This window comes from Aegilops tauschii, chromosome 6 (assembly GCF_002575655.3).
Source record: "Aegilops tauschii subsp. strangulata cultivar AL8/78 chromosome 6, Aet v6.0, whole genome shotgun sequence".
In the NCBI taxonomy this organism is placed as follows: Eukaryota; Viridiplantae; Streptophyta; class Magnoliopsida; order Poales; family Poaceae; genus Aegilops; species Aegilops tauschii.
The window spans coordinates 196,946,780-196,972,843 of NC_053040.3; positions in this window are offsets into that span (position 1 = coordinate 196,946,780).

Genomic DNA, 26,064 nt, shown 5'->3' on the forward strand with positions numbered 1-26,064 from the left:
TTTAGCATTAACGGTGTTCAAGAAAGGTCTACCAAAGATAATGGGATAAAAATCATCTTGTGGGGAACCAAGAACAAGAAAATCAGTAGGATATTTTATTTTCCCACACAAGACTTCAACATCTCTAACAATCCCAAGTGGTGTGATGGTGTCTCTATTAGCAAGTTTAATAGTAGCATCTATTTCTTCTATTTCAGCGGGTGTAATGTCATTCATAATTTCTGGATATAAAGTAAAGGGAATAGCACTCACGCTAGCACCTATGTCACATAAACCATGATAACAGTGATCTCCTATTTTAACTGAGACAACAGGCATGCCAACAATGGGTCTATGTTTATCCTCTATAGCAGGTTTAGCAATCCTAGTAGCTTCATTACAGAAGTAAATAACATGCCCATCTATATTTTCTTCCAGGAGATCCTTAACCATAGCAACACTAGGTTCTACTTTGATTCGTTCATCAAGTTTAGGTGTTCTAATATAGCTTTTGTTGACCACATTTGAAACTTTAGCATGTTCCTTTATCCTAACAGGGAAAGGTGGTTTCTCAATATAAGCAGTAGGAACAACTGGATCAACATTATAAATAATAGTTTCCTCTTTAGCTAGTACCGGTTCTTTGATTTCTTCTTTAATAGGTGGGTGATATTTAAACCACTTCTCCTTAGGGGGATCAACATGAGTAGCAAATGATTCACAAAAGGAGGCTACTATCTCAGAGTCAAGTCCATACACTACAAAAAAAAGACACATCCGTGACATTTTGGGCCGAACGAATTTTTTTCTGTCATACTTATGACAATAATTGTGACAAAACCCGGTATCATCATAGATGTGGTGGGGTCCTACTTCTATGACAGAAAATGGGATTTTCATCCTGAGCGGGCCGGAGACGCAGCTGCATGACATTCTTTGGGTCGTCCATGACGGAAAAAACCATGGTAGAAGCGAGGGCGAGGAAAATATCAGGGAGTTCCCGGTTACGGTGGCTGGTTGGGGGCCGAGCAATCCGCGTTTCTCTCGTACGTACGCGCGTATGTGCGAGGCGTTGCACTCTAACTGAACCCGAGCGAGGTGTTGGGCTCTAACTAAACCTGAGCGATTGCACTGCAGGCTACGCGTTACTGAACCCGAGCGATCGGTTGATTCCTTGTTGTTAACTGAACCCGAGTGATTCCTTCGCTACTGCTGCTAACTGAAGCCGATCAAACACTGCTGCCTCCTTCCCTGGATGAACAGTGAGCGTTGTTGAGGGGGTTTGGATGAACAGTTCCCGGTGGGGGGTTGGATGAACAGGAACCCATGGTAGTAGAGGCCGTTGCCGCTGGATCAACAGTACCCCGGTCGATTGAGCCGGTGGATGAACAGGACCCCGTGGAGGGCTGGATGGACAGGACCCCGTGGAGGGCTGGATGAACAGGAGCCGGTGGAGGGCTGGCTGAACAGTAGCCGGTGGAGGGCTGGATGAACAGTAGCCCATGGAGGGGTGGTTGAACAAGACCCCGTGGAGAGGGCTGGTTGAACAGTAGCCGGTGGAGGAGCGCGCGGTGGAGGCTGGATGAACAGGAGCCCGTGGATGAACAGTCACAGGTGGAGGCTGGAGGAGGTCGACGGTGGATGAACAGTAGCCCGTGGAGGCTGGAGGAGGTCGACGGTGGAGATGAACAGTATCCCATGGAGTCCCGTTTTGCGGTACGCCACACCCCTCCCGATGAACAGGACCCCCATTTCGACCGTAGCGCTCCAACACAAGTCCGTTTCCTCCGTTTTGCGGTATGCCACACCCCTCCCGGTCAACAGGACCCCGTTTCGACCGTAGGAGGTCCAACAGAAGTCCGTTTCCTCCGTTTTGCGGTACACCAGACCCCTCCCGATGAACAGGATCCCGTTTTGACCGTGGCCGATCGAACACAAGGCCATTTCCTCCGTTCTGCGGTACGCTGGGCCTCGTTTCCATCAGCTGTTCCGTCCAAGCCGGTTGGCTCCCGATGAACAGCACGCGTTCTGTTGCCTCCCGATGAACACGACGCATTCCGTTGCCTCCCCATGAACACGACGATGACGCAATTCCTCCGTTCCGACCCAGCCATGTACATGCGCCCTGGCCGTACGTATGCGCGAGTAGGCGTTCGAGACCCCGCCCGTATGGACGTACGTGGCCGTATTTTCTTTCTTGCACCCTGGCCGCTATACATACGTGTACATGCTATGTGCGCGCCTCTACTACGACATGTGCGCGCCTCTACTACGACACGTGCCCTTCCTTGCACGGCCACGATTCATCGCTGCAGCCTGCAGACAGACCGATCGACCAGTATGTACGTACATGTTCACGACCAAAATTACAACGCTACGTACGCTTCGACCAGGTGGGTCCCGACTGTCAGGCACTTCCTTGCGTGCGAAGATGTAGCTAGTGGGTCCCAGCAGTCAGGGGGTGAATCATTTTTTTGCCCGTAATATGGACGCACTTCCTTGCGTGCGAAGATGTAGCTGGTGGGTCCCAGCAGTCAGGGGGAAACTTTTTTTCATGAAATACGGTGGCCCGTCCGGTGGGTCCCTGATGTCAGGTGGAGGAATCATTATTTTCCACGTAATAAGGAGGCACTTCCTTGCTGCGGCCGTGGACCCAGCTGTCAGCCTCTCCACGTACAGTACTCTTCTGATGGAAGTCGTTCCTTGACCACGTTGACCACGCCGCGCCGAGAGCACCAAGGCGGTGAACGACGGCGAGGCCTAGGAAGGGGACGACGCGGACGGGGAAGACGCGGCAGTGGATGCCCACGCGGAGAGGAGTACGAGGGTTCATTGGTTCGGCTGCGGTGTGAGGCTGCCGTCACCGCAGGGCCTAGCCAGCGGTGGGAGTAGTAGGGGCGGTGAGGCTTCCGCGGAAGCACAGCCGACCACGGGAGGCAGGAGCAGGCGGTCTCGCCGGCGCTGGTTTGGGCGGCTGGTGCAAGAAGAGCAGTGATTGAAGAAACAGCAGGACCGTTCGATTCAAATCCAACAGTCACTGCTGCTAGAATCGTTTGTTGACAAGCCATGCGTACGCGTCAACTTAGTAGGCCCACAGGTCAGCCTCCCAACCGGTGCGCCCCGGATGTCAGTGGGAGGAATCATTTTTTTCGCGTAATAAGGAGGCAGTTGATTGCGTGCGGCCAGGCCAGCGGAGGGAGTAGGGTGGGCCAGTGAAGCCTGCGCGGCATCACAGCGGGCCACAAGAGGTGGGAGCAGGCTGTCCCGCCGGCGTTAGTTTAGGCGGCTGGAGCAGGAAGATCAGAGATTGAAGAAGCACGTCGGCCGTTGGATGGACATCCAACAGTCGCTGCTGCTAGAATCGTGTGTTGACTGACAAAGCCTTGCGTAAACAAGTCAGCCTCGAAATATGTGGCATGTACAGCCCATTTGCTATTATTTTTATAATTTTTACTCATTTTCTAATTCATATGGAATTTATTGCAGCCCATTTTCCATTTTTAGAATTGTTTCCCATTTTCTGGTCAGTACCAGGGTTTAAAAATTGAACTAAATATGTGCGAAATTTTGAAAATTCGCAATTTTTTGCTGGGGAACAAAATATTCTTAATCCAAAAATTAGTAGCCATACTAAAACAAATTTAAAATAAATTAGTACTATGTCATGTTAAATCCAATGAAATATAAAATATCAGTGAAGAACAAAAACAAAAAAAGAAACTAATTTCCCATTTGCTATAATTTTTTTGGAATTTTCAACCCCTTTGATATTACTATTAACAGACACTGAACATACTCTTTGGCCAGGCCGGAATGCATCCCTCCTCGTCTTGAAAGATTTGCAGCCTAGTAAGTCGGAGAAAACAAATAGGCCTAGCTTGGGTATTCTTCAAAAAGAAATACTAGGCTACCTATTTTCCCAAAGAAAAACTGCTGGGCTCGTGATGTTGTTAGACAGGCCGCAGAGACCGCACAACCCAGTTTATAGCCTGCTCCTCTGAATTACTACTAAAAAAAGTTGTGCAATTCTGTCGTTATTTGACTATACGTTGAAAATGATGTGGGTCCCAGATATCAGCAGGGTGGATTAGAGTAAAAAACGAGGGGTGCATCTGAGTAGTAAAAGAGGCGCTTGCTTGTGTTCGGGAGTGGACCTGGTGGGCCTGTACTGTCATACTCACAACTACAGTCCTCTCCCGATTCACTATGTTGACAGGGCCGGACGGCGGCGCCGCGGCGAGCGCACCAAGGCGGAGGATAAAGTGTTGTCGCCAATGTGCTGGGCTGGGTTGGACATTCTTATTGAAAAATAAAAATGGAACGGAACTATTTACGACGTTGACTATGATTTGCATGGGTCCGCTGGTTGCAGGAAGAAATGGTGGGAGAAAGAAGACTGGTCGCTATCTTTGCCTAAGAATAATATCGACTGAATGTAACAACACTATGATAGGAAATAATATCTTCCTATTAAATCGTGAATTTAAAGAGCTGGTTCATGAGCATTTAGCTTTATTTATTTACTTATTTATGTTTAGGGGACCATGAGCATGTACCTGGGCCGGATTCATGTGAGAGCCTCCCTTCCAGATAATTATGGGCTCCTCTATTGGGTCTTCATCAGTGGGCTGCATGTTATCAACAAGTGGAAAATGTGTTCCGTACCAAAAATAGTATGCGCTATGTACGGTACGGGGCACTAAAGGATCGGACCGTGCAATGACTTCCAAAACATTGTGTTTGTCGTTCTAACAACACATTTATTCAACCAACAGACGAAATATACTACTTATTGTACATTGAAAACAACAGCAGCAGCGACCAGGGTTGGGGGTGCAACAGAAGCATTAAGCAGGCCAGAAGAGTAAAGACGCAGCTCTCTCTTCCAAACCAAACATCAGCCATCATTACAAAAGGGCTACCAAAAAAGAGCAAGTGTATGCATCAAACTAAATAAAGATCCTACTACACCAAGTGTACACATCCAACTAACTGGCTCAGTTAGACGTTACTATTTATTAAGCTGTGGAGATTGGCTGACGGCTTGAACCAGATGGGTGCCTGACGGGGGAAACTCCAGCCAGCAGGTCGAAGTCTAATACTTGCGACCCTCTCTCCTACTTTTGGCTGCAGAGCGTGGCGGCACATATCAGGGTATGGTGCATGCAGAGACGCATGGTACGCTGTGTACACATAGTTTTGCCTGATGAACGAAACCGCGCTGCCATCATGATCCTTGCAGTCGGTTATCTCCTGGTTAATCGGATAATTCAGTCTGAGAAACAGAGAGCGTGTACCAAGGCTACTTACCAGCCTCCAGTCAAGAATTCCTAAAGGCCCAGAGAAGCTGGGATCCTGCTCAAAGACCTTGTAGTGATTGTGATTGTATTCCTCGAAACAACACGTCCAGTACGTGCGAACGATTATCAATCGTTCGCCATCGTCTGATCGAGCCAGGAACCACCTGCAACTGCCATGCCGCTTTTCTTTGAAAGGTTCTGGGATTAGGAAGGGTAGGGACACCAGGCGGCCTACAACATCATATCAAGTTGGAGTCAAATAAAAAAGGGCTCTTAATGTAGTCAATCCTAAGAACAACATGTTATGAGCATGAATATTTTTTTTGTAAATGTTGACGGTAATATAAGCAAGCCATCATGGTATCATAGGAAAGTAACATACTGCTGTAACAGATGTTTGTAGCGATGACTGGAGTAGGCCAGCAATATGTCCAGCCATAGAAGGAGTCGACAGCGTAAATGAAGCCCTTGTGTTCAATGGCATCAGAGAACCATGGAGGATGTATGATCCTGCGATGGACATGCAGATTTATCCACTTACCGCAGTGAGCTGTCAGATAGGCGAGACCGCGGTTGAAGAACGCAATTAGCCTGAAGTCTTTATATTTCGCAGATCTTGTAGGCACTTGGCAGATTACAACATTGAGCTAACCAAACTTGGTATCATGTTGGCTACTGTAAGATTCCGAGTATTCTGGGCCGCGGTGCCAAAGCAGTGCAGCGTTAATCGAAGGAAGGGGGATCAATCGCCGGGTGTAGACCTCCACGAGCATCTAGCTGCCGCGACCGTCGACGAGCACCATCCAAGACGTGTTCATGCCGACCCAGTACATACCGTTAATGTAGTTGAGGGTGACGGGGATCGGATCGCGGTCAAGGGGGTTGATGCTCGCCACCCTACGATCGTTATGCTGCGTGACATGCCATTTCTGAAGCTCAGGCGGCATCAGCAAGCAAGGAGCTGGCTTAAAAAGCTCCGGCATGAGGGCTTTGAGTAAACGGTACAACCCCGACGAGAACGCGGCAAGCGGCATGGTACTGGGATTGTCCACACACGAAACAATGAGCTTTATTACCTTTGTGGGGATTGAATTCCAGCCACTCTTTCGGCGGACGCTGCTCGGTTCTTCCATTGTTAGTGCTTGGGTTTCGGACGAGGGGGGAAGGCGCCTTAGCGGGGATGGAAGATTGGACGAGATTATGTGCAGACAAAGATGGAGAAGCGAATATGTGCTGCGGGAACTGGACAGGTGATGACTACAGCACGCCGCTTGACTTACGAGACACATACCAGCAGTGTAGGGTCATATCGATGCCAGACAACTTGCTTGAGTGATCACAGTACTGGTACTCCCTACAGTACCTACTACTATGCCCTAACTTGCTTGAGTAAAGTAGTAGTAGTGGAGTAGGACTGGAGGAGTAGTATATTCTAATCTAAAAATAGTTACAAAGTTCAATGCACGAGCATGGAACGACTACGAACCGCCATCGGTGCTAACTCCAATCCCCAGCAAACGTTCGCTGGGAGACATGGCAGTTGCAAACGCCCGCGACGCAGTTACAGTACGTGTGTAAGGGTGGTGGTTTTGTCAAATACTATGGCTTAAAAACAGGCCACCGTCGGATGGAAATCTGACGGTTACGTGGGATTCGCCAGGATTGAGCTCGTGGAGAACAATCGCTGGATATCATTACTAAAAAAAGGTTAAAACACCCGGGGCTATAACTTGCACCGGCTGACACTAACAATGATACTAACATAGTTGTAAAATGGTCAAAGACCGTGTCTACGTGGTGTTTGGAATTATATGCAAAAAATTAGCAAGATGCCCGTGCATTGCACGGAACATCAAGATGCATTTTTTAACAAAACACCTGTTGTGATTGACCCATGCAGGAGTAATCCCATGTGTAAAAACCCCTTAGTATCTTGAAACCAACCACATTCCTCCCTTACTTCATCAAAATAGCCCAAAGAATATATTTGGAGTGAAACATAAGATATTTTTAGTGATATGTATATCAAAAGTAAACTGTTTTCTTTCAAATTTGTGAATATGTATTATTCTACTTTGGATCCGTTGCAACGGATGGGCTCATTTTTATAAAGGTTTATCTCTTGCATTCTCCGCAACCAACACCTATTGTACTGGTCCGGGCCGGATGCTCGCAGCGCGATGACCTGAGTTCGAATTATGTCCTAAACTTTAGCTTTTTAATATATACTTCTTTCGCTACTGTACTGGTAGTGGAACCCACAGAGTACTTATTATACAAGATTAAGGATGGATTTGTTTCTTTTTAACTTTCTGTACGAATCTGTAGCCAGCCTGCAAGTCATGTACACTGTACTGGTAGTGGAACCCACAGAGAATACAAGATTAAGGACTCAAATGGATTGGACGTGACTCTATTATTCTCCAACAGCAACCGGCAAATTTCCTCCCGCGGGCCAGAGTAGGTTTCTCGGTTTGCATGCGGGTTTAACGGAGGGGTTTGATGGAGGCGAGGAGGCGTGTTCATCCGGGCGTGCAGCGGACGGTGCAGTACTATTCGATTTGACAGCTACAACTAGTATATTATAAAAAGAGTAGTAGAGATAGAGATAAGAATAGAGACTAGGGAGGAGCACCATCTACTGCTTCGTGGGCTACTCCTCCGCTCCATTCGGCGGCCGCAACGTCCCCTACAGCCACTCCCTCCTGCGCTCCATTCGGCGGGCGTTGTTCAAATTTGGGGAGCGCACTCTCGCGACTGCTGGCAGCGATGACTTCACCGACGACGACTTCTTCCCCGACCTCGGCAACCTCTTCCTCAACGACATGGGCGACAACCTCAACGCCAACGGTGCTTCTCCCATTGCACCGTATGTGTTTCTGTCCTTCCTGTTCGAAATCATGGTAGAATTCATGTTTCTAGTATGTGTCCTAGATTCGATCTGTTCATCTATTATGCTAGTCCGCATGATTAGTTTAATCTCTGTTATAGCCGTCATGATTTATTTTGTGCTTATTCAGACTAAATCTCGTAGTAACTTGCTCATATATTCAACTAGCGGAACGTACCCTACAGCCACTCCCGTTCCACAGACGGCATGGTCGATGCCTCCAAGGAGCCCTTCGTCTACTGCTATGAGTGTCCGATGCCGTTTTGGGGCTCGCCGGCGGACATCGTGCATCACCTCACGCAGGCGTGCGGCGATCACTACTGTCCCTTGGCGGAGAACATCAAGTACGAGACGTGCTACCCTTTCACCATGCCGGAGTCGCTGGAGGATCACCGCCGCATGCTAGTCTCGGAGGAGGACGGCAGCGTCTTCCTCTTGATCGTGGGCACCGCGCGAGGCCCGCGCAGGCCGCCGCCCCATCTCTGTAGTGTGCGTCAGGGGCGACGCCGCTGACGCTGACACTGACACGAGGCTGACGTACGGGTGTGTGCTCACTATTACTACCCCTCGGAGGGACGTGGGCGGCGACACTGGCTACATCAAGCTGACTTGGACTCTGCCAAGCTGGGACCTTCCCACCGATGTGGACATGGAAGACGCATGGTATTATTTGAACCCCAACAATGTGCACAGGGACTCCAAGGAGGTTCACCTGGACATCTGCATTACCAATTTAAATGTTGATCATTAGTCTTCGCTCAATGTAATCTGATGTAAAGCATGTGGAGACTTCCATGCATGATCTTGCTCTATTGGAGTATCGCGCATGAATAAAAGTGTATCCATTTATGGTTTAGTCTAGAATCTTCCATGTATGAATTTTTACTACAGTACAGGTGAAAGACTTATGATGAACCATTTCCTACATCTCCTCTGCCCCCTTCCAAGTCATCCTTATTTAATCCCTCCGTCTAGGTGTACAAGGGCATGGTTAATACTTAAATAGTATAGCCAACTGTTGACTATAAGAAAGTGCCATGTCATCTGTAGCCAACATGTATAACAATGGATACTCAAAAACTAATTCTTGAAGATCATTTCTTGCAAAGCACAATAAGTGTTATTTCTTCACAAGTTTTGGATGCAGGTTGAACAGTTGAACGCTTTTGTTTGCAAAAGATACTTTTTTATCTATTTCACCCGGATGTTTGTGAGCTCTAGAGATGAAATAGTATCCGAAGAAACCTATCGATACCCGTTACACATGAGATGACCCCCGCATACTTTGTCAAAATAAACAACTCCCTGATCAATGCATTTCACTCTTCCGTGCAACGCACGGGCACCTTACTATAGATTAGTACGACCAAAAATTGAACTAACATTATATATAGTACGATAAATGCAGATGCATGTCACCTAAAATTATATCATTGAAAACTATGTTCAAATATGAATCCAACGATATTGTTTTTGTTGACATGCACTAACATTTTGTCAGTTAAATCTTCAGTCAAATTCAATGGGGGATAAACCACGACCGATGTAGTATTAGTGTAGAGGGCAGCGCTGCATGGGAGTCTCACCCCGCTCGTGGCGCGGCAGTAAAGCCGTCATATCACAAAACCCAACCACTCCCAGTAATAAGTAGCCTGGTAAAATAAACGGACAAGCAACCATCACATCCCTCCGTCTTTTTTGCATTTCATCTCTCTGCATTTACTTTCTCCGGTTCATCTCGCACACTCGATCCCTAGCTACTACTCCTAGTATCCCTAGCTACTACTCCTAGGGCCAGTTCTTTTAGCGGCTTCCCCATCTTTTCCCATAAGACTAGTCACAGTGGAGAGTAACATTAAGGCGCCTCACTCATTTATTTGGGCTTCTAAACTGCTAGTACTAGTACCTCCGTCCTGGTTTATTTGTGACCATTGTAATTTGTGCTAAATTTTGACCGAATATTTAACTGATAAAATGTTAGTGCATGTGACATGCACTAACATTTCATTAGTTAAATTTATGATCAAAATTTGACACCGATTACAATGGGGACCAATAAACCAGGACGGAGGTAGTAGTTATGGGATTACTAACCTAGAAGCCTAAAAGAAATGGCCCCTGGTACTGTACTCAAGTTGGAATTCCAATTGCACGGCACAACTTGTGAGGCAAAAAATTCGATACAGGGTGTAGGAAGCGGTTTGGGAATTTGCATGCCTTTCCGACAAGTGAGATACTCCATACAAAGTACGACAGAGAAATAACCACAGAGAAGGAAGCTAAAAGTAAACAATCAAACGAGCATTTTTGCATTTGTTTTACATTGAATCGTTTCACAAGCTTGACTAGTGCTGTTTTTCTACTTTTACAAAAACCGCATCGTAATGTTAAAACGTGCATTTGCACGTACATAAGTAATGGTAGTACTCCCTCTGTCTAGGTGTATAAGTCTTCCCTCCTTCTTGGTCATGGTGCACAACCAAAGATGACTTATTCACCTAGACGGAGGGAGTAGCACAGTCTGCAAGCATATAGAGAGAGATACATGTAGTGCGATAGTATATAGTAAAGTTTGTGTTATATACACGTACTTACAAAATCCGTACGGATACACAAGGTTTCCAAACTTTCCCTTTTACATACTTAATTAAGGACGCTAATAATTCCTGAACGTTCGGGATTTATCATTTGCGTCCCAAAACTAATGAGATCGCCTTACGAAACTAAATTATACTCCTACTAAAAGCCAATGCGCTCGCAGGAGCGCTTGCGGCGCACCACTAGTGCCCTGGTGCGTGGCCGTTTCCCAGCGCACCAACACAATGCCTCTTCCTCAGCCTCGCAACTCGCGAGGTGCTGATTGGCGGCTTGCCGGCGGGCGAGCGCGATCTCACTGGTGTGGTGATCCGGTGCCAACAGGTACTCCTCCTCGCTGGAAGCGTGCACCCGGTCCACGTACCGCCAAGCGTAGATGAGGCGCTTGGGCCCGACTGCACTCAGGGCTTTGGCACGGGCGTCCTCTACCACCCTCACGACCCTCGCACGAGCCTTCTACCAAAGTGCTAATTGCCTGACTCTCTCGAACGCGACATAGGCCTGCCAGGCAGCTTGTCCCGCGGCACGCTTCTCTTCCTCGGCTTTCTTCTCCGCCTCTATTTTTGCGCTCTCTGCCGGAGGCAAAGCCTCCTAGAAGGCGACATCCATTTCTTTCCAAAGCTCCTCAAGGCTAGGGGGCTCAGTGGGCGGCGCAGCGTTCTCCTCGTAGCGGGGAGCTGACGCATCCTCCGACGCACGTGCTGGCGAGATTGGGAACGCCGACGCATCCACCTCGACGCGTCGCGGCGAGGAGCGGAATCACTACAGGAATCCAGTATTTTGCCGTCTGCCACGGCGGACGGCAAAGGCACGGACGGCGGACGGCAAAGAGCTTTGCCGTCAGCGGCGGACGGCAAATAGGGACGGCAAAGACAGGGTCGGCAAACAGGTCCTTTGCCGTCTGCTTTTTATGGCGGACGGCAAAGAGGAGGGACGGCAAAATACTAGACGTCCGCCAGCGTTAGTCCGTTAGGCGGCTAACGGCGGCTTTTGCCGTCCGCCAGCGGACGGAAAATTTGAGCGCCTCTTTGCCGTCCGCCAGTTGACGTCAGCAATGCGTCAGCGCCCGCTGTTTTTTGCCGTCTGCCACGGCGGACGGCAAAGGCAAAGTCTTTGCCATCAGCTTAGCTTTGCCGTCCGCCACGGTAGGCAAATTTGCCAAATGGCCCATCTCTCAGGAAGCACAGGTGGGCGCCACGTGCCCCCTTTGCCGTCTGCCACCGATGGCAAAGGTGTCTTTGCCGTCTGCCGCGGACGGCAAAGAGCCTGCACTGCCTCTTTTTTATTCTGTTTTTCTTATATCCAACAATTATCACAGCAAATATATCACATGACTCTTTCACAATAAATATCCAGCACATATATATCCAACACAATAAATATCCAACACATATATATCCATCCATACATACATAGTAGGTTGCACATAGTTCCATCGATCCATACATATTACAATATGCAAAGTTTCATCATAGCAATCTAGTTTCATCATAGCAAGTTAATTCCATCATAGCAAGCGAGCAGAATACAAGAAGTGCATCAAAGGAAAAAACAAGCAATCCATCATAGGAAGCTGGCTTCCGTGAAGTGAATGAAACCTGCAAAATGACAAATAAGAAAGTTAGAAAAAGAAGACTAGAAGAAGAATTAGACTAGAAGAAAAAGAATAGAAGAAGAAGAAGTATATGCCATTTATTAGCTAACTTAGGTGAACTGGATCATTTATGAGCTAAATTAGTTGAAATGGATTGTTTATGAGCTCACTTAGGTGAAATGGATCGTTTATTAGCTAACCTAGGTGAAATGGATCGTTTATGAGCTATCTTGGGTGAAATGGATCGTTTATGAGCTAAGTTAGGTGAAATGGATCGTTTATGAGCTAACCTAGGTGAAATGGGTCGTTTATGAGCTAACCTAGGTGAAATAGGTCGTTTATGAGCTAACCTAGGTGAAATGGGTCGTTTATGAGCTAACCTAGGTGAAATGGGTCGTTTATGAGCTAACCTAGGTGAAATGGGTCATTTATGAGCTAACCTAGGTGAAATGGATATTTTGGAGCTAAGTTAGGTGAAATGGATCGTTTATGAGCTAACCTAGGTGAAATGGATCGTTTATGAGCTAACCTAGGTGAAATGGGTCGTTTATGAGCTAACCTAGGTGAAATAGGTCGTTTATGAGCTAACCTAGGTGAAATGGGTCGTTTATGAGCTAACCTAGGTGAAATGGGTCGTTTATGAGTTAACCTAGGTGAAATGGGTCGTTTATGAGCTAATTATGCAATTTTTGACATAAGTAAGCTAAGTACATATCGTTTTAGAGCTAACTTAGGTAAAATGGATGGTTTATGAGGTCAGTAAGCTTATTAAGTCATTTTGGAGGAAAAGAAGCTAACTCTAGGTCATTATGGTAAGCATATTGGAGGAAATAAAGCTAAGTCTAGGTCTTTATGCATTTGTTAAGCAAAACACTAGAGAAACTTACCGTGATCAGGGAGGTGTAGGAGTGGGCTGGCTAGTGCCGGTAGCTGGAGAAGGATCGTGCGATGCGTTTCTGGAGTTAAGCTGCACCAAAGATCATTTCCAATGTCTCATTAGCATTATGACACTCAAATGTTAAGACTAGCAAGTAATGTCCATTCAAATTAAACTCACCGTGCTCCCAGGAGCAATCACTGGCATCGGCGGAGCGGTCTGACCGGTCTTCTTGCACACAGACTGCACATTTGGTTTTGACGACTCAGTCATACTAGTTAGTAATGAGACAAACACTACATGAATGTTTTGGCTAATCTGCAGAAGAAACTTACCACAAGGAGCTCGTACATGGCCCTTGCCTGCATGTCATTCCGTGCCCTCTCCTCCTCCATCATCTTTGTCGTCCTCTCCTCCAACTCCCGCTGCCTCTCCGCCGCCTCCGCCAGAAGTTTCTCCGTTCTATCTCTCTCACTCTGTATAGCAGCCTGCAACACCACTCACATGACCATTTGTAATCATTGATGGAAGCGCACACAATGTAATGGAGAAAGATAGCTGAGTACGTATCATTAACCTTGATGGCGAGTTGCACTGGCCGTTCATGAGGCCTTATCTCAGGAGCGGAGCTCGACTGGCGCGCCTTGATCTCCGGGAGAGTGCTAGGACAACGGATAAGTCCATCTCCAATGGCTATGGAGCCATGGGACCTCCCGCCACCAGATATCATCACCATCTCTGGATCAATGGGACCCTGGCTCGGGTTAAAGTCCTCCCCTTTCCTCGCCTTCCCCTCATCTCTATATCTCACGAGCTTGTTGTGGGAGGAGATGTTGGTGAAGTTGTTTGCATCATCGAGGTCAGACTGAGAGAAAGCCTTGACTTTCTTGAAAGAGGCAGTGTGGGCCATGGCATACAGGTCGTACACCTCTAGCACCTTATCCACCTTATTGTGGCGTGCCTGAAAGAGAGAAACAATGTAAATTAGTAATTGAAGGGCTCAAGCTAGCATGATGAATGAATTGCATGAATCATGAAGCAAACCACATACCCAGTTCCGCCCGAACTGATATAAGTTGGAGCTGCCTTGATGGTGTGGCACACCTTCCATTTGGGCACGTTTGTCCTTGGCCTCGTTGTGGAGGGCTAGCCATTCTTTTGAGCACCACTCATTGACCAACACCTCCCAACAATCCATCCGATCCGCACACCATCTCGGAGGCGCCTAAGTTAGCAAATAGAAACTTGAGCGCTACGGCTAAGAATTACTAAATGAAGGAACTTAAGTAGAAGGCCTTAAGAATTACCTTCATGTACTGCTCCTTACTCAGGAACTTATCGCAGCACGCCGGCTTGGTCTTCTTGATACCACGCAAGGCGTAGTAGTCTCGAACAGCCTGCACCCGAGCCTCGTGCCGTAAGTTCTGTAGTAGGCGCTTGCAGACATTCTCGATAACATGTGCCGCGTCCTCCTCATATCCCTCCTCACACCTGTAGAATGTCTGCAATCAAATGAGACAATATTGATTAGTACAATTAATAACTAGCTAGTTGAAGATTTTTAAATGTGTAAAGGAGAAATTACCCAGAACTTTCTGATCACCATGTCTGCCCTCGTGTCGCACAAGACACCGTCGATAATCTCATCCGGCGGGGCCGGGGCAGCCAAGTAGTGCTCCCAGCGCAATCCAAGCTCTGCAAGCCGACCCTCACCAGGCAACGTGACAAACCCCGGGAAGTTTTGCCGGCAAAGAACTCCAAGGACGGAGTTGGGCCGGCGGACACTATGATGGTGGTCCTAACCCCTGCAGCATGACAAGGCCAACGCATTAGTTATTTGAAGAAACATGAATGCAGAAGGTACAAAAATATTAAATGCACTTACGTACCTCTCCCCATCAGGGAAAATCAACCACCTCTGCTCGCGGGTCGCCGGCACGGACGGGAGCCGTGTAGCACCACGCTGGTAGACGGTGCCCCCCTCCTCCTCAATATCAGTCGGCTCCCCGCCATCATCAGCATGGCCACTCGGCTCCTCGGGCTGATCCGGCCAGGTACCCCATCCGGATGTGTGCTCCTCCGGGGTCTCGTGGGCCGAACTCTCATGGGCCGAAGGCCAGTCGACCCGAGGCTCGTGGGCCCAAGACCCGTGGACCGGAGGCTCGTGGACCGGAGTCCGTGTAGCCTCCTCCTCGGACGAATCCACCCTAGCAGTCACGTGCTCGGGTGAAACAGCTGGGGGTGGCGGCGAGGAAGGCGTCGTAGCAGTCACCCTACCTCCTCTCCCGCGACCACGTGCCCCACCTCCTCTCTTCCTACCTCGTCCCCTGCTGGGCACCGCGGTCGACGAAGAAGGGCCCAGCGGTGTCGCCATACTGTCCAGCAACGCTCGGCGGAGAGGTGCGTCTGGAATGGAAGACCTCAGACCACGCGTCGACGAAGAAGGGGCCTTGGCGCGCTCCCGACCAGCGCCCACCATCTTTCAACACCTGCCATGACAAACAGTAAACGAAATTAGTACAACATAAAAAAAAGACCGACATGAATAATAATATGTGTATCACTTAAGTGTATCATCATCAAGTACAACATAAAAAAAATTAATACCTGACACTACTAATAATCTCGATCAGTATCATCAATAAATGCATAATCATCATCATCACTATAATCAATGACGGACTCATAGGGTTCAGTGGCATCAACATGTGGAAGGCCACCTTGACGTAATCGGTCAAGCAATGACAGGTCATCCGCAGCAGTAACCTCTTCTTGTTCCGGCTCTTCTTGTTCCTCCTCTGGGGTGATGTCGGATTCACTGTTGCTGTCTACTTCAATGTTTTGGGGTGAAGTATAGCGGTTCTTGAAACGCTTTTTGGAAAGACGTGTCTCTTGGAAGAATTCTCCTTCATATGTGTCTGGGTTAATGTGAGGTTCATAATCCTCTTCCTTTGGGGGAGATAGTCTAGCACGTGGCGGTACTTCATAAACGACATCCCAACCTTTCAGATTTGGATTAGTTTGGCAGGCCCATGGTAGATATAATACTTGGGTCGCCTGTTGAGCCGTAATATAGACATCAGGAACATCTAAATGGGTGCTTTGGTTGATTTCAACTAGCCCTATATGTTCATGAGTCCTTCTAGTCTCCTTCGGCTGAAACCAATAACATTTGAAGACTACGACATTCGGTGGGTTTTCACCATAGAATAGAAGTTCATAAATTGCTTCAACTCTCCCATAATACTCGGTACCTCCTTCGCCGATAGCAGATACACAACAATTTGTAGACTTTCGGTCGGCCATAGATAGCTCTTTGCCATAGGTACGAAAGTGATACCCGTTGATGTCGTATTTGTCAAATGAACGGACCTTATAGTCAAAACCATTAGCGACTTGTCTCAATTCGGCGTCCATAGACTCTGAATTAGCCTACAAGTTTAATATGAAAGGATTTTGCATTACGCACAAATTAGCGAATGAAATGAAATTGTCTAATAGAAAATACCTTTTGTTTGAACCAAGAGATGAAACCGGGATAGCCGCCTCCTTGCTTTGCGAGAAGCTCATACTCTTCGACAGAATCCTTTTGGATCACCGCTCCATATGAGAATAAGGCGACGTATCGACTGTATGAAATATCCAGGAATAAGAGCAGTTCAAAGGAAATAGAAGTTGCGAAACTATGTACCGAGAACTTACTCGATGTACGGCCGCACTTCTATCAGGTTGTTGAAGATATACAACGAAATGGTCCGCCATTGTTCGTTATCCAAAGATACTGGATTTGAAACACTGGCTGGTGCGAGATTCCCTTTGAATAGGCTGAGGTTGGATCCACCCTTTTTAGGGTCATCAGCATTGTACCGAGGCTTCAGATTATGCAAATGACGATTTTTGGCTTCGTAGTGTGCTGTCACGAAGTTTGCCGCCTCCTCAGTGATGAATGCCTCAGCCATCGATGCTTCAATTCTACGTTTATTTTTACATTTTTGTCGAAGCGTCTTCTGCATCCTCTCAGTTGGGTAGCACCAACGATTTTGCACGGGCCCCCCCAATCTTGCCTCGGTCGGGAGATGCAAAATCAAATGTTGCATTGGATTAAAGAAGCCCGGTGGAAAGATCTTCTCTAACTTGCAGATCAACTCCGGCGCCAACTCTTCCATTTCTTCTAGCACGCCAGGCAATAGTTCTTTCGCACAAAGAACACGGAAGAAATAGCTGAGTTCTGCCAGTACTAGCCATTCATCCTCAGGGATGAAGCCACGCAACATCACCGGCATTACCCGCTCAATCCATATGTGCCAATCATGACTCTTGAGACCAAATATCTTCAATTTATCAAGACTGGCTCCCCTCTTTAGATTCGCTTCATACCCATCGGGGAACATCAACTGCATTTTCACCCACAAGATAATTTCCCTCATAGCTGGCCTTCCAAGATTGAACCATGCCTTTGGCTTCGTCCAGTTCTGCTTTCCTTTCGGTTCTTTCATGTTTTGTAACGGCCTATCACATAGCGCCTCTAGATCGACTCTAGCCTTAGTATTATCCTTTGACTTCCCATCTATGCCGAACAATGTACCAAAAAGTGCCTCGGCGATATTCTTCTCAGTGTGCATCACGTCGATGTTGTGTGGGCAAAGGAGGTCTTTGAAGTAAGGCAGATCCCATAAGCATGTTTTGTGAGTCCAGGCGTGCTTAGAATTATACCCCTTGAAGTACCCTGGACGCTCTGGATCTGGCTCGAGAGCGTTTAACTGATCCAGGGTCTGTTGTCCTGTCAATGCAGGTGGTGCAGAGTTTTTGACAACTCTACCTCTGATGAAGTTCTTCTTGTCTTTCCTGAACTTATGGCGAGGATTCAGGAACTGTCTATGCATGTCGAAGCAAGAAAACTTGCGACCGGCCTGAAGCCAACGAAATTCAAGAGCTCCCTTGCATGTGGGGCACGGGAACCTTCCATGCACACACCAGCCAACGAATAGCGCATACACCGGCAAGTCATGCGTCGAGTACATGTACCAGACACGCATTATGAAGTTTCGTTTGCTATAGGCGTCGTATGTCTTGAACCCATTATCCCAGGCTTCTTGCAATTCATCCTTAAGCGGCTGCATGTACACATTCATATTTTTCCCCGGATAGTTGGGCCCTGGAATTATCAACGTAAGGAAAATGTTCTTTCTTTGCATAATCTGTCCGGGGGGGGAGATTGAGTGGAAAGACAAATACGGGCCAACAACTGTATTGGGCTGCCGTCATACCAAACACACTGAACCCATCCATGCTGATGCTGACTCGAGGATGCCTCGGATCTGCCGCTTTGTCACCATGTAATTCATCAAACTTTTTCCACGCAACACCATCCGATGTGTGTACAATCATCAGATTCCCATCTGCATCTAGTTCGGTTCTTTTGCCCGTTTTGTGCCATGTCATCTGTCTGGCCGTCTCTTCGACCATGAGAAGACGTTGAAGTCTTGGTACGATTGGCATATACCGAAGAACACTAACGGGGATTTTGGTCTGTGTCTTCTCACCCATACCGTTGTCTACCACAACATACCTGGAAGACTTGCAAATGGGACAATAGTTCAAGTCCGCATAGTCAAGCCTAAACAAGACACATCCTTTCTCACAGGCATGTATCTTATCATAGGGCATCTTTAGTGCACGGAGGATTTTGTCCGACTGGTACAGGTTTGCAGGCATTACATGGCCTTTGGGTAGAAAGCGTCCAAATACTGTCATCATTGCATCGTAGCATTCTCTGCCCAAGTTGAACTGAGCCTTCAGAGCCATTACTTGTGAGATGGCATCCAACTGACAAAGCTCAGTGTGCTCATGGAGCGGACGTTTTGAAGACTCCAACATTTCATTGAAGGCCTTTGCAGATTCCTCCATCTCCTCGTCCGAATCCCGAGCATCATCGAAGTCTTGCACCATGTTTTCCATCCCGGTACCATGCCCGTCGTTGCGACGACGATCCACCTCAGCTCGGTCACGTTGGGCAGACTCACCATGAAATGTCCACACCGTATAATCGGGCGTAAAACCACTCTTCTGCAGGTGTTTGCCCATTTCAGCCTCTGTCCTCTTTTCCCAATTGCCGCACCGTAAACAGGGGCACCAGGTTTTCCTCTGGCCATTTGCAAATGCGGCTCGCACAAACCCCTTGGTTTTTGTGAACCATTCAGTGCTCCATTTGTTCTGACCAGTGTGACCGGTGTACATCCACGCACGATCACTCATCTTGACTTTCAGAGCTACTAGACACACAACAAATATATATATATATATAATTCACCATGTATATATTCATCAGTTGATCTACTTTGTCAATTTTATTACGTCCATGCAACCTACACTCTAATAGGTAATGATAGGTCCTAATCCCACCCGAGTATGTTTAGATTGGGTTCATTTTCCCATGCTATGCTCCGGATCCTACGCAAAATTTCGGCAGCACCTCCCCGCTGTTCTCCTGATACACGTCTCTGCAATAAACAGAGAGGATGTGTACCCAGAGAACAACAGGGGAGGCACTGACGAAATTTATGCGTCGGATCCGGAGCAAAGCATATGGGAAAACGAACCCAATCTAAACATACTCGGGCTGTCCATGGATAGCGTTGGACAATTCGAAAGAATCAAGGTTATAAATATGCAAATGCATGCATATTTATAACTATGACGCTTTCGAACGGGAGACACATATTGGTTACGCATACTGATGATTCAAGACACATATATAGCTAGCTATCAAGTTTCATCGGAATAGATCAAATAATTAATGGGGGAGGAGGACATGTCATTTGTGCTCACCCACGAACGAAGGGGCAGAGCTCGTCAAACGCACGGTGAGGTCGTCGAACACCAAACCTCGCAGCGATGAAACAACTGCACATTTAAAACTACCCGATCAACACAATTATATATGATGTTTTTCATAACAAAATCGAAAAATATATGACCTAACTAATAATTCACAAATATATGACCCCGTCGGCCTCTGGAAGGCCAAAGAACACCTTTTCGGGAGGTGTTGGGGGTCGGGTGTCGTGTCGGTGTCGGGGTGCCGTGTCGGGGTCGGGGTCTCGGGGTCGGGGTGTCGGGTCGGGGTGCCGGGTCGGGGTCGGGGTGTCGGGTCGGGGTGCCAGGTCGGGGTCGGGGTGCCGTGTCGGTGTCGGGGTCGGGGTGTCGGGTCAGGCTCGGGGTCGGGGTCGGGGTCGGGGTGTCGGGGTCGGGGTGTCGTATCGGGGTGCCGGGTCGGGGTCGGGGTGCCGTGTCGGGTCGGGGTTTTTTCCTCTTTTTTCCTTTTCTTCTTCTTCCTCTTCTTCCTTTTCTTCCTTTTCTTCCTTTTTCCTTCTTCTTCTTCTTCTTCCTCCTTTCCTTTTTCCTCTTCTTCTTCTCCTCCTCTCCTCTTTTTTCTTCTTCTTCTTCTTCCTCTTCTTCTTTTTTCTTCTCCTCCTCCTCTTCTTCTTCTTCCTTTCCTTTTTCCTCTTCTTCTTCTCCTCCTCTCCTCTTTTCTTCTTCTTCTTCTTCTTTCCTCAAACTAAACTAAACCTAAAAATAAACCTAAATCTAAAACTAAAACTAAAACTAAACTAAACATAAACCTAAAACTAAAAAAACAGAAAAAAAAAAGGAAAAAACTAAATCTAAACCTAAAACTAAACTAAAACTAAACCTAAAACTAAAACTAAAACTAAATCTAAACTAAACATAAACCTAAAACTAAAAAAACAGAAAAAAAAAAGGAAAAAAGAGGAGGTAGAGCTCACCTGGGGCAGGGCCGGTGGAGGAGGTGGCCGGTGGAGGAGGGGGGCGGGGCGGCCTGGGGCGGCGGCGCCGGGCCCGGGGCGGTGGGGCGCGGCGGCGCCGAGACGGTAGGGCGGCGGGGGCGGGGGCCGGTGGGGGAGGTGGCCGGTGGAGGAGGGGGGCGGGGCGGCCTGGGGCGGCGGCGCCGGGCCCGGGGCGGTGGGGCGCGGGGGGGCCGGGGCGCGGCGGCGCCGAGACGGTAGGGCGGCGGGGGCGACGGGGCGGGGGGCCGGTGGGGCGCCGGGTGGTGGGGCGACGGCGCCGGGCTGCAGTGGCGACGGGGCAGGGGGCCGGTGGGGCGGCGGGGTGGTGGGGCGACCGGGCGGCGGCGAGTGGTGGGGGCGGCGGCGCGCGTGTGAAGAGCAGGGAGAGAAACAGGGCGGGGTGGGGCGCGGCCGTTAGATATGTTAAATCTTTGCCGTCCGCCCCCTTTGCCGTCCGCTTTTTTGCTCTTTGTCGTCTGCTAGCAGACGGCAAAGAGGGGGGCCGTTAAGTTTTTTTTAAGCAGCTCGTCAGTGGGGCCCCCTCCCTCTTTGCCGTCAGCTAGCCGACGGCAAAGAATCTTTGCCGTCAGCTAGCGGACGGCAAAGAACTGGCTGATGGCAAAGAAAGTCTTTGCCATCAGCCAGTTCTTTGCCGTCAGCTTTTGGGTAGCTGATGGCAAAGAGCTTCTTTGCCGTCTGCTAGCTGACGGCAAAGAGCTGGCAGATGGCAAAGTAGCTGATTCCAGTAGTGAATGCCGGCGCGTCCTCCTCGACTAGTGGCGGCGAGGAACGGAACGGCAACGTGTGACCGTCCGCGCGATGCAGCGAGGGGCGCCTAGGGCTTGGGAGGGGCGATGCCATGGTGGTCGCCGTGAGAGGGAGGGGGAGGAGATAGCGATGAACGTGAGCGTTCTTCCGAATGCCGTGGGAGGCACAGTATTTATAGCGAGCAATGGCACACCTACGTAAGATATGGAGTGAGCTACACTGACTTAACTGCAGGTCCAGTTGCGTCACTGACATGTGGGCCAGACCCCTGTTGGGCCCATATGTCAGTGACCCAATGCACCTGCAGTTAAGTAACTGAAGCAGCGTCCCGTAAGATATGTTGCGTGATTAACGTAACAGCTACATGGGCATATTTGTTGGAGTAAATTATGAGGGAGGGAAGGGGTGGAAATATTGCTGGTCACAACGGATTGGACGAGCGCGGGGGAGGAGAGTCATGCATGCAGATTTTTTCCACACGGGGTGGAGTGGTGGGACCGCCGGAGGGAGAAGGAGAGTCAAGCAGGCATATTGTTTTCACACATGGAGAGGAAAAAAATTGGAGACGAACGGGCTTCCTGCAGGTATGGGGAATGGTGCATAATAAGTCATCTTGCATGCCGAGCTAGGTATAGTCTCAAGTCATTAAAAACATACACGCCCCACACATGTTCATATTTCAAGGTGCACTAAATTATTGCATGCGATGATTAAGGCTGGCCATAATGGTGGTATCTTAGCTGGTATCATGCACACGGGAATAGCAACCATGCTGATGTGTCAAAGAATTAAAGAAGAGAGGGGGGTTAGAGTAACTAGTGTTCATGCATGCATGCAATGCGATAATGCATTGGTAAACACATTTTTTTGTGAAGAACGACAGCATTAGTTGAGTACTTTTGCATACTACAAAAACTATTCCACCGCCTCTATCTTGGTAAGAGTAGGTGAAATTTTTGAATCGAGCCCTTTAAACTAGAAGGAAGGTAGTAGTACTCTAATAGCTAACCTTGTTGTGATGACTAGATAGGACATGGCACTCACCTGGATGGAGGAACTAGTCTGCATTGTGCATTTAAGTTTTGTCTAAAGTCAATGTACCTCTACTTTGACCAAACTTATAGAAAAATGTATCAACATTCACAATGTCAAATCAATATTTTTATACTCATTATGAAACGTAGTTCTTATACTCATTATAATCAGTATTGTAGATATTGATATTTTTAGTATAAATTTGGTCAAACACTTTGCAAACAATTGACGGAAGTAAAAAGGACCAAAGGGAGTATCATGCATGCGGACTAAGCAAAAAAATTGCTCATTTACAGCCGGTCGAAGTCTCAAAGGGTGCGACCGCGCGAGGGAGGCGAAGGTCGTGGGAGGCGCGACGGTTGACGGAATTAAGTGAAGTTACATCCACGCGCCGGCATGGCGTGCGAACAGGCAGAAGCTATACCGTCAGGCCTACGATATGGGTCTAGTAGACATGACATCTAGTGGGTCCCGCATAGTACTCGAGAACTCTTAGGGGGCTTGCAGCCATTTATCCACCGGGCAAGCCAACAACCCCACGTCGTTCGCACGCCCTACTCGTTCCCGTCTTCTACTACTACCTTACAACAGTTCGCTCCCAGTCGTCTCGTCCTTTCACATTACACCAGTTCAACTTCTCCTAACCCTCCTCCAAAATCCATGGCCTCCCAAATCTCCATGGTCGCCGCTAAGTACCAGGTTAGAGCCATCACCGGCGATGAGTTCATCATCATCTACACACGTGGATCCGCGATGGTGAAAGCATGCCTTGCTCGCTTCCTACGCATGTTCAACAGTTCAAAGGACGAGGAAGCCATGGCGCTGTGGCGCCAATGCTTCCCGCAGGACATCATCAATGAGCGCAAGTTCTACGTGCCAAGGAGGGCGGAGAGGGAGAAGAGGAGGGCGGAGCAAGCCGCCTATCGCGAGGACAAGCGTACGCGAAAAGCGGACGCTCAATTCAACATGAGGCTAGGAGCAGCGTCGCCCTGGGAATCCGACAACGATCGGTATCTTCATGCCTACATTGAGACGTCGGAGGAGGACATCACCGAGGAGGAGTCAGATGACGAGGAGTAGTTGAACTATCTATTTTTTTATCTATCTATGCTATATCTATGCTGAGAACTATCCTCTACTCTCTAGTCTCTACTCTCTATCTCTACTTCTCGATCTCAGCACTGTAAACGCTTTTTTAAAGCGCCGCGCATTGCGCTTCTGTTGGAGATGCTCTAACATTGCAGACGAGTGCTTTAATGTTGCCCACAAGATGCGTGAGTATTACTAGTAGTATATTTTTCTTGCCATGTTGAGATTTTAAAACCACGAGTGCGAACATGCAGAGGAGCAATGAAGACCAAACACGAGATATTGGGGACATCTTCAAGGAGCGTGGCAAGTTAAAGAGGAGCTGCACTGAACCTGTAAAACGAGCTTTGGTAAGTAACACCCTTTCAATTACTTTCGTTTAGCCTCGTGTTCTTCGATGTGTATATGTTGTAGTTTCTGTTTCTCTTAGCCTCATGTTCTTCGATGTGTAATAAGAAGAGTCTTAATCGTCCTAATGCTTTTCATTTTTAGCTTGATGTAGGAAGTGGGTGTTCTCACCTTGTAGTCTATTTTATTATTTTTCCTTTTGAATTCACTTCTACGAGTCCTGTTTATCTTGCTTCTACAAAATCGATCTGGGTTGCTTTGAGTATTGATCTAAAAAAGAAGTAACTTCATGTCAGGATGCAGTTCCTGCGAGGAGGGAAGTATGGTCAACCTCGAGATCATGTTTCCAAAATGAGGCTGGATTACACACAAGGTGCCAGTTCCCTAATGATGCTGGATTAGACACAAGGTGCAAATTCCCAGATGATGCTGGATTATACACAAGCCAGGTGGAGTCGTCAGCTATTCGTGTCCTCATGGGTCTAGTAAAGGCTGAAAGAAAGCATGCAGCAGCCCTTGAGAATGTAGCTGAGTTCCTGAAGAAGCGAAAAGAGCAATCAGATGCTCTCTTCACCCAAGCCAAAGAAGAGATGGAAGAAGCCAGAAATAAGCTAGCAGAGGCAGAGCAGGCTAGGCGTCTCCTGCTATCTAAAACTGTTGTCAATACAAAATTTCCTTCATAATAGCTAGGTTCAAATGTTTATCCAGTCAGCATGCCTGTTGTGATGTCCGTGCATCTACTGATGTGGCACAAAATAAATTTTTTCTGGGTCATGTAATAACAGCAATTACTTTCCAAACAATAACAGACGAAGCATTGGACATGGTATAGTTCACGCGCAAGCCCGACATTCCAAGTTCAACTTCCACATCAAACTCATGTTCACAGATATCTGTGCATTCATAGATAATGTCCACAATCATGATTCACTTCAAAGCCAAAAAAATGTGAGGATAGTTATAAATAAAGAAAAACCTCTAGTTCCTGCTACCACTGCGAGCACAACAAGTCAAGACCATGCGTAATTAATTATATTTTGGTCATTTTTTGTGTTCTAAAATGCCGGCCCGCTCGCGGAAGGACGTGTTGTCGGCACATGCACCGATTCAATGGAGGCAGGCGGGGTAGTCTGAGGCCAGTTGCATGCGGCAAGGAGGCGTGTTCAGCCGGGCCTGCAGCGAGTGGGGCCCTCTTGGCCGGTGGGCCGGTTCAATGCCTGCGCTATGAGAGGTCGCGTCCGTGTCAGAGCAATCACTCCCTCCAGTCCTTTTTTGTTTGAGTATAACAAAATTTCGTTTTCCATTCACATTTTACAAGTAAAATTCATGGATAAACTCTGACCCAAACTACGATGGGGACTAGTAAACCGGAACGGAGGTAGTAGTTTTTTTATCAAAGAAGGGTTTCCCCCTTATGATTTTCATTACTGAAAACCAACATCTAAACCATAGTATTTGCCCTAGAACTACCAGGTTCAACATCTCGCAACATAAACCCATACAACCATACGCCAAGGAGGTACAGTAGTTATGAATTCCATTTTCGCTCCATACCAATTGTTCTAAAAACTACTTGGTACTTATAGCGCGCCATTGAATATCGGAACTCTTACCCCGCTAAAAAAATGATATTTTAAACGTGGCTACTCGATCTATGGCAACTGGTGAGCCACCGCCTCCAGGTTGTTCACCTGTGGTCCCGACCATCAACTCCTATGGATCAGATTATCACGCGAGCTGACTATTCCTACAAAGGTGCGCTCCACCACGTAGCCCGTACC